At 54.7% G+C, this 17,864-nt stretch overlaps 2 long non-coding RNA genes across 2 annotated transcripts; both read right to left on the bottom strand.

The window, feature by feature from the left end:
• Nucleotides 1-545: 545 nt before the first annotated feature.
• On the bottom strand, nucleotides 546-2,781 carry LOC123854102 (uncharacterized). Its single transcript, XR_006793259.3, has 3 exons — nucleotides 2,367-2,781; nucleotides 1,122-1,291; nucleotides 546-899 (listed from the first exon to the last, which is right to left on the bottom strand). It is a non-coding gene; the product is annotated as an uncharacterized LOC123854102 (long non-coding RNA).
• Nucleotides 2,782-6,243: 3,462 nt separating this feature from the next.
• On the bottom strand, nucleotides 6,244-15,943 carry LOC129046245 (uncharacterized). The gene is made up of 4 exons (XR_010408701.1): nucleotides 15,384-15,943; nucleotides 13,914-14,680; nucleotides 10,971-11,067; nucleotides 6,244-7,713 (listed from the first exon to the last, which is right to left on the bottom strand). It is a non-coding gene; the product is annotated as an uncharacterized LOC129046245 (long non-coding RNA).
• Between the last annotated feature and the right edge of the window lie 1,921 nt (nucleotides 15,944-17,864).

Raw genomic sequence — 17,864 nt, 5'->3', positions numbered from 1 at the left:
CCCGGCTGTCCCGCAGGCTCCCCGAGCGCGAGCGAAGGTGGGGTTGCGCGCAGGGAGAAAGGAGAGAGGGAGCGCATCCCTGCGGAGGAGCGTGGGTGGGGGGCACCCTCGCTGGAGCGGCTGCGGGGCTCTGCGTGAGTCCCCGCCCGCACACCCAGAAGTGGCAGGGCTGTGCCTCCAGGGCGCTGAGCCCTGAGATTTGCAGAAATGCACCCCTACCGCCAGCCCCCAGGCCCTTCTTGGCTCCTAAGCCCAGCGGTCGGCCCCGTTGCCCCAGCCCAGGAAAAGCAGTTCCTCCCCCACGTGCGCCTAGCTCTGCCCTCCGCGCGGAGTCGCGGCACCTCGCCTCTTGGGACCCTTCCTCGGTTACAGGTTACAGGGGATTGCCGGGGAAGGGGCTCTCCCACTCCCCTACCCCGTGAACACTGATTTAAGGACCCAACTGTTTGCCCTTTGCAAGTGGTGTTGTAAATAAAAAACCCACTTTCTCTTCTGTTTCGTAAGCGTTGGTGCCTAGCCACACTCCCCTGCCTCCCCCTTCCCCCCCGCCCCCGACCCAAGCCCTCCCCCCAGCTCCCTCTGCCCTCCAGCCCGATGGTTGAGGAGAAGCTTATGTTTCAACAGCAGAGAGCCAAAACTTACATATACCGAGAACGTACTATGAACAGGGCACTGTAGTAGGTTGCTGCACTTAACAGTTGCATATTCACAACAGGAGAAATTACTTGCCTGGGTTCAAACCTAGGCACACCTGGCCCACGGGGTCACAAAGGAGCTGTGTGGATGCAGAGCCTAGGCGCCCCCAGGCCGGGGTCTAAGTCTCCCCCTGCTCCACTCCTCCAAGAAAGCCGGCAGGTGGAAAGGCCCTGTGGGATCTGGCAGCCCGTGGCTCTGGAAACCTGCGGGGGAAGGAGGGTCAGCAAGGAATTACCCTGTGCATGTACAAAGGAGAACGAACGCTTTACAGCTGCTTAAAACCCTTGACTGTAACTTCCAGCTCCCCAGCTCCCCAGCTCCTTCACTGCCTTGCCGCTCACGCCCCTGTCCTCGCTGCCCACCCTCTCTTCCCGCTCTGCAGCACCCCTCATGTTTCCTGGGGACTTCCCTCCTCAGGAACACACCTGCCCCATTTGCTGGGTGAGCTCGGTCTCTGTCACACATCCTGAAGCTCCTTCTATCACACCGATCACCTGTGTGCCTCCAGAACATGGGGGGAATGCCGTCAGTACACTTCCGTGGATCAGCTCACATAATCCTCACCACTCTCTGAAATGCCGCATGGCTCCTTCTGCTGTTGGGAAATCGGGGCACAAAGAGTTGAGCTTGCCCAGGGTCATCCAGCAGGTGAATGGTACAGCTGGGCTTCCAGCCTGGTTGCCTTTTTGTTGTTAAGGGTTTTTTTTGTTTGTTTGTTTTTTAATTTGTCAGAGAGAGAGAGAGCACAAGCAGGGGGAGCGGCAGGCAGAGGGAGAGGGAGAAGCAGGCTCTCTGCTGAGCAGGGAGCCTGATGTGGGGCTCGATCCCAGGACCCCGGGATCATGGCCTGAGCTTAACCGACTGAGCCACCCAGGTGTCCCCCAGCCTGGTCGCCTTAACCTTTACCCCACACTGTGCCCCTCCTTCAGCGTCTGCCACCCCTGTCAGCAACAGGAGGGCAGAGACCACGTTTGCCTTATGTGGTAATGTTCCACCCACCCCAGCACGGAGACTGTTGGCGCATAGTAGGCCTTAGATGTTTGTTGTTAAATGAAACACATCGTCTGCTGTGTTCAGCTCGACCTAGCACTCCGTTTGTGTCTCCTCATTTTATCTTCTAACTGGTCACTGCAGGATTATCCCCATTTTCCAACAGGGAAATTGAGGCTCAGAGAGATCAGATGAGTTGCCCAGAGTCACACGCCCCCAAGGAGGCACTAGATGCAGATCCAGATGCTGACGCTGACGACGAACACCCTTTCTGCCGTTTTCCACCGATGGGGCTGAGGGTGGGGCGGGCCGTAACTTTCTGTGGGTGGCGGCCTGAGCCAGTTCTTACTGCCCACCTCTGCCTTCCAGGCTTGCGGATATCAGAGCCACAGGGGCTCTGTGCAAAGCACCTCTGTGGAATAAATCTAGAAACTCCCAGTTCCCCCTACGCTGAACTTTTCAGGGCACAATCCTACCTCTCTTAAACTTTCCCCCCTCATTGTGCCAATGAACACAGCTGCGCAGTTGGACAAGTTGGATGATCAGCCATGTGTCTAAAGAGGGGGACGGAAAGGGGAGGGGAGTCCTACCTCCCACCTCACCCCATCCCGGGCCCCAGCAGGGTGAGGCCTCTGCCCAGCACTCAGCTGCAGAACTTCCTCTTTTCCTGTGGGGTTCACCTTAGAACTCCCGGCTGTCAGTCTAGCAGAGAGCTTGCGGGGCTGGGGTCATCTGAGGCGACAGACACAGGAGTTTCCGGGGAAGCCTGACTCAGGTGGCCAGGGATGGGGCTCTCCGGTTGGCCTTGACGAAGAGGGTGTGACTCTCGCCTAAGGTTTTGGCGTTAGAGCCCGGGAGGCCAGGAATCAGGACCCGGGACTCTGGCTCTGCGACAGGCCTGGTGGGGGAGGGGCAGTGGCGGAAGGGGAGGGGCAGATCGCCTGGTTCCTCCGAACACTCCAGCTCCAGCTCCGGGAAGGACCATTTTGTGCCAGGCACGTAATCCGCACGACAACCCCGACCGATGGGTTTTAGTATTCTCCTTTTTACAAATGAAAAAGCAGAAGCTTGGGGACATTAAGAAAGTGCGTTGCCCAAGGACACTGTGCAGCAAGTGGCAGTCAGCTCCGATGTTGAGGTCTGCACTTCTCTGTCTGGAGGAGGCTGAGGGCCTTCAGTGACCTGGCGACTTGTGCAGGTGGGCTTAGCGCCGGAGGCCACCGGGAGGGCCCCGTTCGCAGTTCTGCGGGTTCTGCCGGCGGTGCTCTGGGCCTAAGGCGTCATGCTGGGGCGTAGGGACTTTTCAGGTCTCTCGTCCCCTTCCTAGACGACAGTCACTGGCATTGATGGAGCGCTTACTGTGGGTGCCAAGCAGTGTTCTAAAGGCTCAGCTCTCTTCATTCTCACATCAACCCTAGGATCTATTTGTTCCTCCACCTTACAGATGAGAAAAATGAGGCACCGAGTGGTATGTAGTCTGTCCAAGGCCCCAGAACTGGGAAGTGGCAGAAGCAGGATTCGCACGAGTTTTGACTTGCCCTTCTGTGGATGGGCATGGGCTGCCTCACCCCCGCGCTGGTGCTCGGGAGAACCTGGCAATAACGTAGATCGAGGTTCAGATCTTCCGAGCTCTGTTCCGTGGGTGGCTGCCGACCGTCTCCCGCTCTCCGGGTCCTCCCTACGATACAGTACTCATTTGTGCTGTCCTTCATTGGACAACTGCTAACTGTGTCAGGCCCTGGGAGATAAGACATTGAAGAAGACACAGACCCTGCCTCAGGGAACTTACAGTCTAGAGAGGAGACAGAGATAAGCGAACAGCTTTTCCCAAAAGTGTCAGACAACTGGCAGATCTGTTCTGCCCGGGACCATTCTGTCTTGGACTTCAGCAGGTAAAGCAGCTGGGACCTGAGGTGCCTCTGGGCTAAGGAGGAGACTCATAATCTGGGGGTCAGGTCCACCCCCCAGGGATGCCCCCATCCTGACCACTCTCCTTCCCCGTCCCACCTCAGCTCCTACTCTTGCCTGCTGCTGGCTTTCCCTCCCTTCTTTCTCCACATCCCCTGAACAGCCTGGAGACACTTGAGAGCAATCTCCCCACCCTTGCATCTTTCCCTCCCTGCCTTCCCCAAGCCAGCCCCTCTCCCACAACAGACTCACCCAGACAGAGCTGTCCACTATCCCCCCTCAGTAAGCAGCAAGGATGGGGAGTCATGTGGCAGAGGGAGCTGGGTAAAGAGGTGAACGTGCAGACATCCTTTCTGCTACCTGGCAGACACCCTCGGCAGGTGGTTGAGAAAGTCACCCCTCCCCACCCAGGGTCCCAGTTGGGCCAGGAAGTCCTTACAGTCTGACTCAAATCCCTCTTGCTGGGATATTTCCTCTCACTTGGCTTCTAAGGCACCCTCCTTCTGTGTAATGGCTTTCAGAGTCTTGAAATCTGCCACTCCATTTCCTCCGTTTTTCGCAAATGTCACATTAAAGAGAACAAGGTGATTTCGTCTCGGCCTGCCTCGTGTCCCTGGTTACTTCTTGCATCCCTCCCCTGCTCGCTCTGTGTAACAGCCTTGTTTCAGCCTTTCAAATGTGCTACCACAGGCCCTTTGCACTTGCCATGTCCTCTTTCCAGCGTAATTCCCACCGCATCCATCCCACTGAGTGCAGGGCTCAGCTCATCTGTCACTTCTTTTTTTTTTTTTTTTAAGATTTTATTTATTTATTTGAGAGAGAGAATGAGAGAGAGAGAGCACATGAGAGGGGGGAGGGTCAGAGGGAGAAGCAGACTCAGGGAGCCCGATGCAGGACTCGATCCTGAGACTCCAGGATCATGACCTGAGCCGAAGGCAGTCGCTTAACCAACTGAGCCACCCAGGCGCCCTCATCTGTCACTTCTAAAAGGAAACTAGCCCTGCCCAGACACCCTCCCTCTCATGACACACCTCCACAGCACCCTGGGCTCCTCCTGGCTGATCAATTAATATCTATTTCCCTCAGACTGTCAGCTCCGCGACAATAAGGACCAGAGTGGGTTTGCTCCCATGGTGTCCCCAGCACCTAGTGCAGCCCTTGATCTGAAGTAGTTGCTCAAAAAATATTTGTTACCTGAATGATCCCAAGACTCTCAATCTCGGCTACTTGTGTGGGTGTGGCCTTAGGCAGGGAATGACACCGTGGCAAGCTTCCTGGCTTAACCTGGGCGGTCTCACCGGGGATATGCTAACGAAGGAAGGGCCTGCAGCTCAGCCGGTTTTTACAGCTTCCCCCTGAGCACCCCGCCCCACGGAGGAACCTTCCCATCCCCAAGGCAGGTCTGTGCAGTTGGGAGCTGGAGAAGCACCCTCACAATAAGAGTCGGACCAAAGTGAGAGCCCCTTGTGTGTTCCGTAGGCTTTGTAGCTTACAAAACAGTGTCTGCAATTCATATTATTTTCCTGATGAGGAAAACGAAGCAGAGGGAGGTCAGGGGACAAGTCCAAGGTGGCTAAGGCAGAACTTGAACGCGGCTCTTTTGAAACCTGCCAGTTTTTCTGAGGCCATTGTACAGGGGGAGAGGATGTGCTGCCAACCAGCAAAGATGCCAAGATTCTGGGGCTTTCGTTCTTTTATTTCTTCGTCCAGGTATGCACGCATTCATTCATTTGTTCAGGAGGCACAGGCCCCGCCTGGTCTCTCCGGAGGCCGCAGTGGAACACGAACGTTCTGGAGCCCTGGTCCACCTGTGAGCGGCCTGAGCTTGCTGTAGATACTTTTTTGTGTTTACATGTAAATGTGCATTTTTCATGTAAACTTTCAAAAGATTCCCTGACACCACCTGTCCTTCCCTCCCCTCTCTGCAAAAAGTTTAAGAACCACTGGGGTCATACATGCTAACTCAGTGTAAATGGGCAGTGGCCCACGGGCTCATCAGTCCTGCCCGTTTGGGTGACTAAGGCCCCAGCACGTGACCATCTCTGGCCCAAGTGATAAACCTGGTGTCTGGACCACATGAGTCATCCGCCGGCACCGCCGACCTGGGACAGAACCCTATAGAAACACACACACACGCATGCACACACACACACACACACCATCGCCCGCTCTAAAACGGCTCCTGACTCCAGGGAGCTACTTTGGTTTTTTTCCCTCCAATATGAGTAACACGCAGTACTGCCCACCATGGTGACATTTATTGAGGACTCGTGTGTGTCGGACTCTACGATGCCTACCTCCTCAACTTTTTTTTTTAATTTTATTTTTTAAATTTGTATTTAAATTCTAGCTAGTTAATATCCTCCTTGTCTTTTTATTTTTTTATTTATTTTATTTTATTTTTTAAAAAGATTTTATTTATTTATTTGACAGAGACAGAGACAGCGAGAGCAGGAACACAAGCAGGGGGAGTGGGAGAGGGAGAAGCAGGCTTCCTGCTGAGCTGGGAGCCCGATGCGGGGCTCGATCCCAGGACCCTGGGATCATGACCTGAGCCGAAGGCAGTCGCTCAACCAACTGAGCCACCCAGGCGCCCTATTTTTTTATTTTTTTTTAAGATTTTATTTATTTGAGAGAGAGAGAGCGAGCATGAGAGGGGGAGGGTCAGAGGGAGAAGCAGACTCCCTGCTGAGCAGGGAGCCCGATGCGGGACTCGATCCCGGGACTCCAGGATCATGACCTGAGCCAAAGGCAGTCACCCAACCAACTGAGCCCCCACCCAGGTGCCCCCCTCCTTGTCTTTTCAAATCCTCACAGCAGGCCCCTGAGTTGAGGAACTTGCCCAAGGTCACCCGGCTGGGGAGAGGTGGTGGTGGATGTGGGGTGAGGGGTGAGGAAAGCTCAATGTGTTTAAGATCCTTCAGGGATGGGGCAGTGGTCAGGGCTCTTAGCTCCCTGTGGGTACGAAGCCTAGACGCATTCTGCTGGAGTCATTCCTACCTTCATTCTTTCTTTCTCCGATTTCTTGAGCATCTTCTATATGCCAGGGCTGTGTGGGGGCTTGGTAGCCGGCCTCCAAGATGGCTTCGATGCTGCCCACATCCTGGCACCCACATCCTCCCGCGGGCCCCTCCCATACTGTGCCAGGGTGGTTGTGAGTGACCCGTGGCGGGGGGCAGAAGTGAAGGCACAGCCCTTCCAGTGTGGGTTATGACAGACTGCGCTTCGTCTTGGGCGCTCTCCCGCTCTCTTGCTCTCCTCCTTTTGGGGGTCACTCCCTCAGTTGCCGGGCTGTGGACAGCCCCATGGGGAAGCTCACAGGCAAGGAAATGAAGCCTCAGGCCAGCAGCCGGTGCAGACCTGAGGCCTGTCAACGACAACCACATGAGTGAGTTTGGGCGCAGCCCTCCAGCCCCAGTCAGGCTCTGAGATGACTATAATCTTGTTAGGACTCTTGGCTCAGAGACACTGTGGAGATAATAAGAAGCTGCTGAGTTTTTAGGGTGATCTGTTACACAGCAAGAGAGAACCAGAGATACATCTGTAAACACAATTGCCATGGTTCTCATATTCTATTAAAGGAGGCAGCCAGTGGAAGGAAGGAAGGAAGGGAGTGGGGGGAGAGGGAAAGAACTCAGTATATCAGATAGCAGGAAGTTCTATGGAGACAAATAAAGCAGGGAAATGGGAGGGGGAGGGAGCTTCGATTTAAAAAGGGTGGCCAGGGAAAGTCTGACTGAGCAGGGGCCGGTTAAGCAAAGACGTGAGGGAGCGAGCCATATAGAAATATGAGAGGAGAGAACATCAGGCAGCACGAACAGCACATGCAAAGGCCCTGAGGTGGAAGCTTGTCTCGATCATGTCACCCACCCAGAGCAGTTTTTGTCTATTTGGCCACTAGATTGATTGTCTTCACCAGGCCTGTCTTTGACCTTCTCATCCTACGGCCTCCAGGAGTGGGGAGGTGGCACGCTGAGCCCCCACTGCTCTCTTGTTCTCTCCCTAAAAGGCTTGGGCCCTCGACCTGGGCTCCGTGGCTGTATTCCGGGGAGTAAACACAGTGATAGATCTTCCCAGCCTTCAATCGGGGCAGGTGATCTGGGACAAATCCAAGTGAGACTGCAGGATGAGAGAAACGATGGAGGAAATGCAATTTGGACACAGAAACTCCAATTTCAAAGGCCCTCCAATAATGTACCTGGCTTACTGGTAGAATCATCTAACTCCATGCTGTTGCTGTAATCGCGGGTTATTTTTTGCCATTTACCGTTTTGGAGCAGGCAAAATACAAAGTGTGTCCCTGTGTCATAGCAGAGGTGACCAAAGCTGCCCATTTGATATGCCCAGCCGCCTTGCTTCTTGGTTTATTACTTAATAAAGCCTGAGGACTGCCTCTTTCTGTGCCCTCCTCCCTCTCAACCCAGGGATGCCTGCCTTGTCCCATAGTGCGTCCTCAGAGCCTCTCAGGGCTCCCCACGAGCAGGCCCATGGCCATAGCAACCGTATTTTTCAGATCAGTGCAGTGAGCCTGAAGTTATATGTAGAAGACAAAGACCCAGGAGATGAAGATGGGGCTTTCTGGGCACGGAGTAGCAAATACCTCCCCAAGAGACCCACTCATCCCCCGCGGGGCGGGGGTGGGGGGAGCAGAGGAATTGTTCATTTATTCACTCATGCATTCTTTCAACAAATTTTTCTTAAGCCTACTGTATGCCAGGATTGGGCTTGGTGCTGGAGAAACCGTATAAGCAAGACAGAGTTCCTGCCCTGGGAGTGCTTCTAGTCTGCTGGGGAGACAGACAGGTGTATCAGCAGGGGCCGGGTGATTCTGGTAAACATGGGAGGGACATCCATCCCAGTTCAAGGGGAGGACCAGAGAGGAGTGTGTATGTGTGTCGATGTCAGGGGAAGGTTCCATGAAAAGTGACTTCTTCTTCTTTTTTTTATTTTTTTATTTTTATTTTTTTTATTTATTTATTTAAAGATTTTATTTATTTATTTGAGAGAGAGAGAATGAGAGAGAGCACATGAGAGAGGGGAGGGTCAGAGGGAGAAGCAGACTCCCTGCCGAGCAGGAAGCCCGATGCGGGACTCGATCCCGGGACTCCAGGATCATGACCTGAGCCGAAGGCAGTCGCTTAACCAACTGAGCCACCCAGGCGCCCCACTTCTTCTTTTTTTTAAAGATTTTATTTATTATTAGAGAGAGAGAGAGAGACAAAGAGCACAGGTGGGAGAAGGGGCAGAGACAGCGGGAGAGGGAGAAGCAGACTCCCCGCTGAGTAGGGAGCCCAACCCAGGGCTCCATCCCAGGACCCTGGGATTATGACCTGAGCTGAAGGCAGACGCTTAACCAATGGAGCCACCCAGGCACCCCAAGAAGTGACTTCTAACCCAAGACCTGTAGGATGAGTAGGAGTTAGAAGAAGAGGAGAACTGTGTCCAGGCAGGGAGAGAGCTTGTGCAAAGGTCCTGAGGCGAGAGAGGTGGTAGAAAGAGCAGAAGGCAGAGGGTCTTGTGAGCCTCATCCCTAAGGGCCACAGGGAACCACTGCAGGTTTGGAGCTCAGATTGACACAATCACATCTGTGTTTTAGAAAGATCACTTTTGTTGCTGTTACTGACTGCCCCTCCTTCTTTTCATGGCCCTGTGGCCGAGAAGGGCCTGTGGGGAGACCACAGCCCAGGCCAACCCAGTCCTCAGAGTGTAGGGGGGATAATGGCAGGCTCTTCTCTCTTCGGCATCCCATCCCACCTCAGCAGACTTCAGGGTCAGGTTCTGAGCGCTGCTATATTGGGCTCTCGTGGGTGAGGGTTCCATCCCGCCTCTGTCCACAGTGGGCTGGCTGCCCCCCGGATTGAGGGGTTATTTGTATCTTCAGGGTGGCAGGGCCTCCTCCCCAGAGCCACGGAACCCAAGATAACAGGGCAGCCTGGGAGCTGTTTATGAAAAGGGTGGGCAGGGCCGGGGGGACGATGACTGCTGCCACAGATATAGCAATTGGGGCGGGAAGGCTGTCTAAATTACAGCTCCCAGAATAGAAGGGCCCAGAAGGAGGGGCGGGGCATCCTACCAAGGAAGTCCTGGCGGCAGGCCAGGCCTGTCGGGCCTCCGGGCCTTGCTGCAGGCAGCACCGGGGTGGCCCGGGGCCGTGGCTGTGAAGTGGAGCCAGGCGGTGGCAGGGAGGCTCCTGGGGGTTGGGAGTGACCTTCTGGAAGGGGTGAGGGCAGGGCTGGGCTGAGGACGGGGGTGCCGTCTTGCCTGCCCCTGGAAGAGACTGCCCGTCACACACCTCTGAATATTTCACAGAAGTGTGAGAGATCCTGTACAAAGAACAAGAATGGGGGTGCCTGGGGGGCTCAGTTGGTTAAGCATCTGCCTTGCGCTCAGGTCATGGTGCCCGGGTCCCTGCTCAGCGGGGAGTCTGCTGCTCCCTCTCTCTTTCTCTGACAAATAAATAAATAAAATCTTAAAAAACACAACAAAACACCAAAAATGGCGGGCATCAGCACAGCAACTCTGAGTGAGGCCCTGCTCTGAGCGATAACATGTTAACACTTCAGCTCACCCTCAGGGCTGCCCGTGACGTAGCTATTATGAGACCCACTTTACAGAGGAGGACACCGAGGCCCATTGAGGTCAAGTATGTGCCAAGTAGAGCTAGGGAGTGATAAACTAAGATGCGAGCCCGGGTTTGTCTGACCTCAAAGCCCAGGCTCACTGTGAGGGAGGCTGTTGGAAACCTTAGTCTCCCGGGCTCGGTTTTCTCCTCTCTCATGGATCACAGCCCTGCTCCGAACCAGCGTCCCAGAGCTGTAGGGGTCACATGGGGACGGGGTGTGTGCTGGGACGAGCTGCAAGTCGAAAGGCCTGGCTGAACTGTGTGATCTGCCTGCCGCAGGCCTCTGTTTCCTCATCTGTAAAATAGGGATCATTGTAGGTAACTCAGAGGGTCCTCGGAGAATCTAATGAGAATATGTTATGTGTGAAAGTATTCATATCTTTGAAGGCAGATTGTAGACTGGAAAGTGACACATTTCAAGTGATTAATATGTGAAAGGAGAATATTGACAAAGGCAATGATTTCTGGTTCACTAGGGGGGCTCACAACATCTCCAAGGAACATCCTCCTTTACTTTTTTTTTTTTTAAGATTTATTTATTGAGAGAGAGAGAAAGAGTGAGTGGGTAAAGGGGCAGAGGGAGAGAGAGAATCTCAAGCAGATGCCACGCTGAGCGGAGCCCAATGCGGGGCTCGATCTCATGACCCTGAGATCATGACCTGAGCTGAAATCAATAGTCAGATGCTTAAGCCACTGAGCCACCCAGGTGCCCCTGGAACACCCTCCTTTAAAATGAGGAATCAGGGATGCTTACCTGGTTGGCTCGGTTGGAGGAACATGTGACTCCTGATCTCAGGGGCGTTAGTTCGAGTCCCACGTTCGGTGTAGAGATTACATAAATAAATAAAAACCTAAAAAAATTAAAATAAAATGAAGAGTCACCCTTTGCTTATCCTTGGTAGGTATTCAGTTTTCCTATAGGTTGTGGCTTAAAGCAAGGCACACCTGCATTTAAAAAAATTTTTATTACTTATTTATGTATTTATTGGTGAAGATTTGGTGCCTTGAAACTGTATTTCAAGTGGTGTACCCGAGGTGCTGATTTTCAGCTGAGGCTGAGGACCGTCCCCTCCTCCCCAATCCCCAAGTTCCCAGCGCCAGCTGTTTCCTGGGCTGGGGGGTCTCCATACAGAGACATAGGTTTGGGCTGGATGACCCTTGTCCCCAGCCTACTGCTGGCTTTCGGAGCCTGCTGCCTTCCCACGTGTGTTACTTAATGTTGTGCAAGATCCTCTTGTCTGCCCCAGGGGAGGTGCCGCAAGGAACCTCAGAGACTAGAACTTGCTGATTCATCTGCAGAGCCAAGGGCAGGTTAAGGGGACTGAGTCCCGGAAAAAGAAGTGACACCTGTCTGGCAGCCTCACCAACACTCCCCTCATGCCTGACTGCCTCCTCTTTCTCCCCAGCTCAATGTCTGTGGAGACCGAGCACCATGCAGGGAGCGGGGAACCACACCTCCTGCCTGCTCATCCCCAGCCCTGCAGCGGTCCCTTTCCAAGGTCAGGTCTTCGGCTCCCCCGCTCTGGGAGCGTCAGCATCTACTTGGCCGCTGTACCTCCTGGTGAGGTTTATGATGGAGCTGTTAGGACTGCTCTTGGCCTGGTGAAATTGCCCCGGATGTAGCCAGATCCTACCACTATCCACAAAATCACAGCTCCTGGCCAACTCCTAGGTCCGTCCTAGGGAGCATTCCATGGAGAATCACCAAGACAGAGTCCCTCCCGCACTTATTCGTTCGTGTATGAATGTTTATCGCATACCTGCCACGTATCTGGAACTATTCTAAGCACCAGGGGCACAGACAATTTTGCCCTTGTGGAACTCGCATCTAATGGGGGAGGCGACCAACAAGTAAATATATCAAGTCCCGGAAGGCGATATGTGTTACAGGGAATAGAGAGAGCAGGGAAGGGTACTGTGAGGGAGGGAGGGAGGGGTGATCCTAAATCAAGGGCAGTTGGAAGCCTCGCTGATGAGGTGCAGGGCACAGTGGTGCAGACAGCTGGGGAAGAGCCTTCCAGCAGAGGAAAACAAACAGCAGGAGGCCAGCGTGTGCATGGAGTTGAGTGAGCTGGGGGTGGGGGGAGGGCTGGAAGGATAGAGGTATTATCCAGGGAGGAACAGGTTTGAAGGATGAAGTTCAGTGCTGTGAAGATTTTCCTAAAGTCTAACTCAAGTCCCTCAAGCCAGTTAGTTTAATTAAGCTGGGTTAAGGGTTCAGGTGCTGATTTGTTCTTTCTTTGACTCTAACCTCATCTCACATCTCTGGGGAGAGTGGCTGAGTTTCCCCTGGAAGGCAGTGTTTCTGGAGTTCCTGCCCAGGCCCGGCCTTCCTTCTGCCTCTCCACACCGCCCCCCACCCTGCCCTTTCCCACTCCCCCGGCATCCAAGGTTGACCCACCTGCCTGCCCACCTGCCTTAACCCCTCCCAGCACACACACACCTAATGTCCTTATCACTTCTTCTGCATCTTCTCTCTCCAGCTAGACTGAGAGCCCTGGCGGGCGGGACTAGTTTTTTCAACTGCTTGGAGTTTATTGCACTGGGCTCCACAGAGGTCGCCATAAATACGCTTGAATTGATTCGGATGTGGATGCTCAACGTGGGCCAGCTCTCTTCTTGGGGACGCATGGGCTCCAAGCAGCCCCCCACCCCATGGGCTTGAGGGCTGTGAGGAGGGCTGGAGGTTACTAAGCATGGTGGGGGCGGGATCCCGGGCTCACACTGGGAGAGTTGAGCTGGAATTTCTGATTCCCTTCCCCCACCTTGGACTTGACCGTCTGCATACTAAATTCCTGTCTCCTCTAGGATGTCCCACAACATGAGACTGTGGTCTTTCAACCCCTGGGTTCCAAGATGTCCCAGGGACTGCTGTAGGGCAGGGGAGGCTCAGTGAGATCCCTCTGCCCCACTCCCACTCTGACAGGGGGAGGAACTCTGCTTTTATTTACTTTACATGTGTGTTTCCAGGGATGGTTTCATTTCAAAAGAGGATTTCCTTCCAAGGACACACATACACACACACACACACACAGAGCAAAACACCGATGTAGCTGAAAGTGATAGAAACCCTGGCTCTAGGGGTGCCTGGGTGGCTCAGTCGGTTAAGCATCTGCCTTCGGCTCCAGACATGATCCCAGGGTCCTGGGATCAAGCCCCGCATCGGGCTCCCTGCTCGACCAGAAGCCTGCTTCTCCCTCTGCCTGCCGCTCCCCCTGCTTGTGTTCCCTCTCTCCCAAATAAATAAATATAATCTTTAAAAAAAGGAAGGAAAGGAGAAAGGAAAGAAAGAAAGAAAAAGAAAGAAAGAAAGAGAAAGAAAGAAAAGAAAAGAAGAGACCCTGCTCTAAGAGCTGGCGTTATCTGACCAGGGCTGGCCTCCTCCTCATCTAGAAACAGGAGGAACGTATGGGAATATTTCTCCAACCCTAGGATGGTAGCTGTCATGTTCCTCAAAGCAGCATTTTCTGACTTTAATGTTCGCGACCTGGGGAGCAGACACTCTGGTGATTCTGATCCAGGTAACCTGTACACCACGTCTTGACCCTGAACGTGCCCGATCTCGTCTGATCTCAGAAGCTAAGCAGGGTCGGACCTGGTTAGTACTTGGATGGGAGACAAACATTGCTTTTTAAAAAAATTCCTAAAAGAGAATGATTTCTGGAAGGATCTGTAAGGAACAAGTAAGGGCGGTTACCTCTGGGGAGGAGAGCTGGGAGGCTTGAAGGCGGGGGAGGCAGGTATTCTCGAATTCTGTACCACATGCATGTGTAGTTGAACCACATACATGTATAAATAAATGTAAGTTTCTTTGAAAAATAAAATTAAAACATTCAAGTACAAGGTAAAAAAACCAACACCCTGAATATAGCCCTCGCCTTGTTCCCACTGCAGATTGGAGCTGAACCACAGGGAAAGCCAGCAAACCTGCTCCCGAGGACTCTGGGAGGACAGAGTGACCCGGGGATCTTGAGAGGAGGGGCGGGGGAGTCACCCAGCCAACCTCTCCCTCGGGCGCAGCAGAAGGTGGGCGAGAGGGGTGGTCCGTGTCTCCCCCGAGGGGGCTGCCAATGATAGCAGACGTGCTGAAGGGACAGACCAGGCAAGCCAGCAACCCCCCTGGGCTCCGAACAACTGCCTCGAGGCGTGGTGCTAAGCTGCACGCTGGGCTCTTCCCTCGCTCCAGTGTCAGTCCCTCCAAGGCATAGCCCGTGTCTTGCTCGTCCTGCGCCCAGATGCACAGGCCTGAGGAGGCCCCCTGTGCCCCCCGCCCGGCGGAGGGGTGCTGCTGCGGTCACAGTCCCTTGTCACCGGAAGCTTTTCCATCCCAGCTGGGCCCCGATCACCCTGACAGGCCGACGTTACCAACATCTTCATCCAAATTTGAGGGAACGGTCTTGCGTCTACCATCTTGTATTTTGTGGTTCTCCTGGCTGAGCCACTTCACTTCTTTGGATTTGTCATCTGTCAAAGGGGAGCCCTGGTTTCTGATTTAGCCACAGGCCAGGGAACACCTAAGAATCCAGGGGTTCAAATAGGCAGTAAGGGAGGAGTAGAGACCCGGTTCAGACCAGCTTCTGAACTGAAATATTTCTGCTGCCCCATCAGCCTGGGGAGGTGGCCGGCTGCCCCTTATCACTGATGCGAAGATACTCGGAAAGGGTTGATAAACCCAATTATTTTCTCCTGTCGCTTTGGTTATTATTAGGAATTTGTTAGGAGAGAGGGACAGGCAAAGGTATACCTTTATGCTTATTTAATAACCTTTTTTTTTTTTGCATATTCCTGTGGCCACAGGCGCTGGGCAGGCAAGTATAATTACAATACAGAGAAAAGGAAGAACATTTAACTCCTTATGGCCGGCCCTTGCTTGCAGAGAAAGTATCCAGGAATATGAAGGCAGGAAGGCTTCTCTCACAGAGATGGGAAAACTAAGGCCAGGATTTGGAAGGGGCTTGCCCAAGTTCCACCAGTCGGAAGGCTCCGGCGATCTTTAATGGGATTTATTAAGGAGAAAATAGGAGTGTTGGTTCTTAGCCCAGTCCTAATGCAGTGAAGCAGGGACAGGTGGAGCCTGGGGGACAGACAGGAGGGGGAGGGTGGTGTCGTCCTACAAAAGGAGGGCGGGGAGTCCAGAACAGGATCCAGGACCTCGGTCCTCCCTCACCCTTGCAGATCCTTGAAGACTGCCATTTCCTCACCGGAGGACGGAGGACGCAGGCGGCCAAAGAGGGAGATTGTCTGTCCACTCCTGAGCCCAGAGCCTCACCCTGAGGAACGACAGGGGCCGATAGGCGTTCTCCCATTTCTGCTAGTTCTGTTAAGTTCTCCTGATGTGCTTCTGGCCAAGGGCCTTCGCCCCTCAGTCTTGCCACCTGCAAAATGGGGTCACCGCCCCTGCCCCACCGCGCGGGCCAGGAGGGCCGAGGAGGAGGGGTTCGGGGCCTGGCTGCGGGGCAACAGGTTCCTCCCCGCTCCCCCAGGGCCCGGCCCAGAGAGGCGTCTGGAAATTGCACCGAGCCAGCCCGTCTGGGAGGCAAACAATCAGCAGCCCCGACGCGGGGATCAGAGCAGCTCCGCGGACGGCGGGGCCGGGGGCCGGGCGGGCGGCGCAGGGCGGAGAAAGGCGCGTGTCGCACGCAGCCCCCCCCCCCCCCGCCCCGTCCCCGCCGGTGGCCGCGGCCGCCCTTCCTCCCGGCGCTCGGCTCGGCGCGCGGCCCGCACGGTCCCGGCCCCGCTCGGCTCGGGCTCCCGCCGGGCGTTCCCCCCGCCCGCCCCCCGCCGCCTGGCGTGTGGCCCGGGGCGCCGAGCCGGTCACGTCCGGGAAGGAGGGGACCCGGCGGGCAGCGGCCCCCGCCCAGCCCCGGGCACGCCCCTGCGGGCGCCACGTCCCGGCGCGGCTGCGGTCCCCGGGCGCGACGCCCTCTCGGGGGCCCCGGGGCGGGGTGGGGGGAGCCCCGCGCCCGCCGCACGCCCCTGTCCCCAAGAGGTGGCGCTTCCCGGAGCCCCCTTCGCTGCCCCGACCCTCGGTCAGCTGAGAGCTGGCAACTTGGGGGCCAGAAGCAAAGCCAACCGGGAGGAAGGGGCGCCAACGGCCGGAGCTGGGGTCCCCTCCTCCGCTGCCGGGGCGGCTGGCGAGCGTTTCCTCCGCTCGGTACCGCCGCCCCTGCCCGCGAACGAGCCAGAACTCGCCCTTGAACTGTAGGACGACCTCCTAGGCGGAGGAAGGTGGAGAGAGCCTCCGGGTCAACCGTGTGGTTTGACGGATGAGGAAACCCAGGCCCGGAGAAGGGCCCAGACTTGCTCACGGTCCCCACTGCAAGGTAGCGCCTAGGCCGCGTCTTTGTCGCCCAGCCCAGAGCCCTTTCTCCGACACCCCGTACCCTACTTCAAATTAAGTCAAATCCACCCTTGGGCTAAGGACAGCCAGACTTTTTGCCAAGAGTGGTTTGGCTAAATTAGTGAAATGCCAGGGGGGGGAAAAAAAAGGAAGGTTTCTAATAAAAGCTGTCTCCACCCTCCGGGGTGTTCTCGGCGCTTACCCACCGGCTCCACAAATCACCTGCACAGCCTCGCTGGACAACAGCGGCCTGGCAGCAACAGGCACCCCCCTCCTTTCTTGCCCCACCCCCCTCCCCACACACAGTGGCATTTTCTTCTCTGGTACCTGGAAGGGGCACAAATGCCCAGCGACCTGATTTGATCCCTTGCTGCCTGTGTTGTTTTTTCTGCCTTTAGAAAGTGGCCAGGGCTGGGAAAGTGGGGCTAGGAGACGGATTTGATTCTTCTACTGTCTTTTACCTCTAGCTAGGGTTCTTGCATTCTACCCAGGGCAGATCTCAAACTGTGTCCCATGATTATATTTAGACATCCCTTCATTCCCGGTCTTTAGGGAGGGCTAATTTAGCTATTGTCCAAACACACCAAGGCAGGGTTTCAAACCACACCAAGGATGACCCTTTGCTTAAAAGTCCCACATCAAAAGTAGCTCCTCCTAGATCCCCACCCTGCCCCCTGACAATTCAGTGAGGCAATGGCCAGCTGCCGGATGGTGGTAGATTACAAAACTTAGCTTGGCCAAGACTTTCTGGGTCAGGGTAACCCAGAGGGGGAACTGAGAACCCCAGCTCAAAATCTAGATCACCCTCAACATGTGTGTGGTTGAGCAGATCATTCAACCCCTGGAGGGCTTTGCCTCCATCCCCACTCTCTTGGAGAACCATTCCATCTTCTCAACTGTTAGAGAAACAACATCTCATCTCGAGCGTGATGACTGACCTCAAAATACTTTCGGGTGACTGATCTACACTCACAGAAGGAAGAGAGGCACAGCTGACCCCCCAATCCTTGTCATACCGGTGTGTATAATGTATATATGGAATTCTGTGTCCCAGAGAGCCACTTGAGGGTTTAGGAATCCTGGGTCTTTCACCTTTCTGTGCTTCTCACCTCAGTCACTGAGACTGAGGTCCTCACAGACCTTTAAATAGGGAAGCCACCTTCAAGATCATGCATCCTGGTCCTTTCTTTCTTTCTTTTTTTTTAAATAAGATTTCATTTATTTGAGAGGGAATGAGTGAGAGAGAGAGAGCACAAGCCAGGGGAGAGGCAGAAGGAGAGGCAGACTCCTCTGCACTGAGCAGGAGCT

This window comes from Mirounga angustirostris, unplaced genomic scaffold (assembly GCF_029215605.1).
Source record: "Mirounga angustirostris isolate CCGP_5_RB_7025 unplaced genomic scaffold, mMirAng1.0.hap1 SCAF_17, whole genome shotgun sequence".
NCBI lineage: Eukaryota > Metazoa > Chordata > Mammalia > Carnivora > Phocidae > Mirounga > Mirounga angustirostris.
Note: the sequence above shows the minus strand (reverse complement) of the source record. Positions and strands in the feature narration are given on the sequence as shown.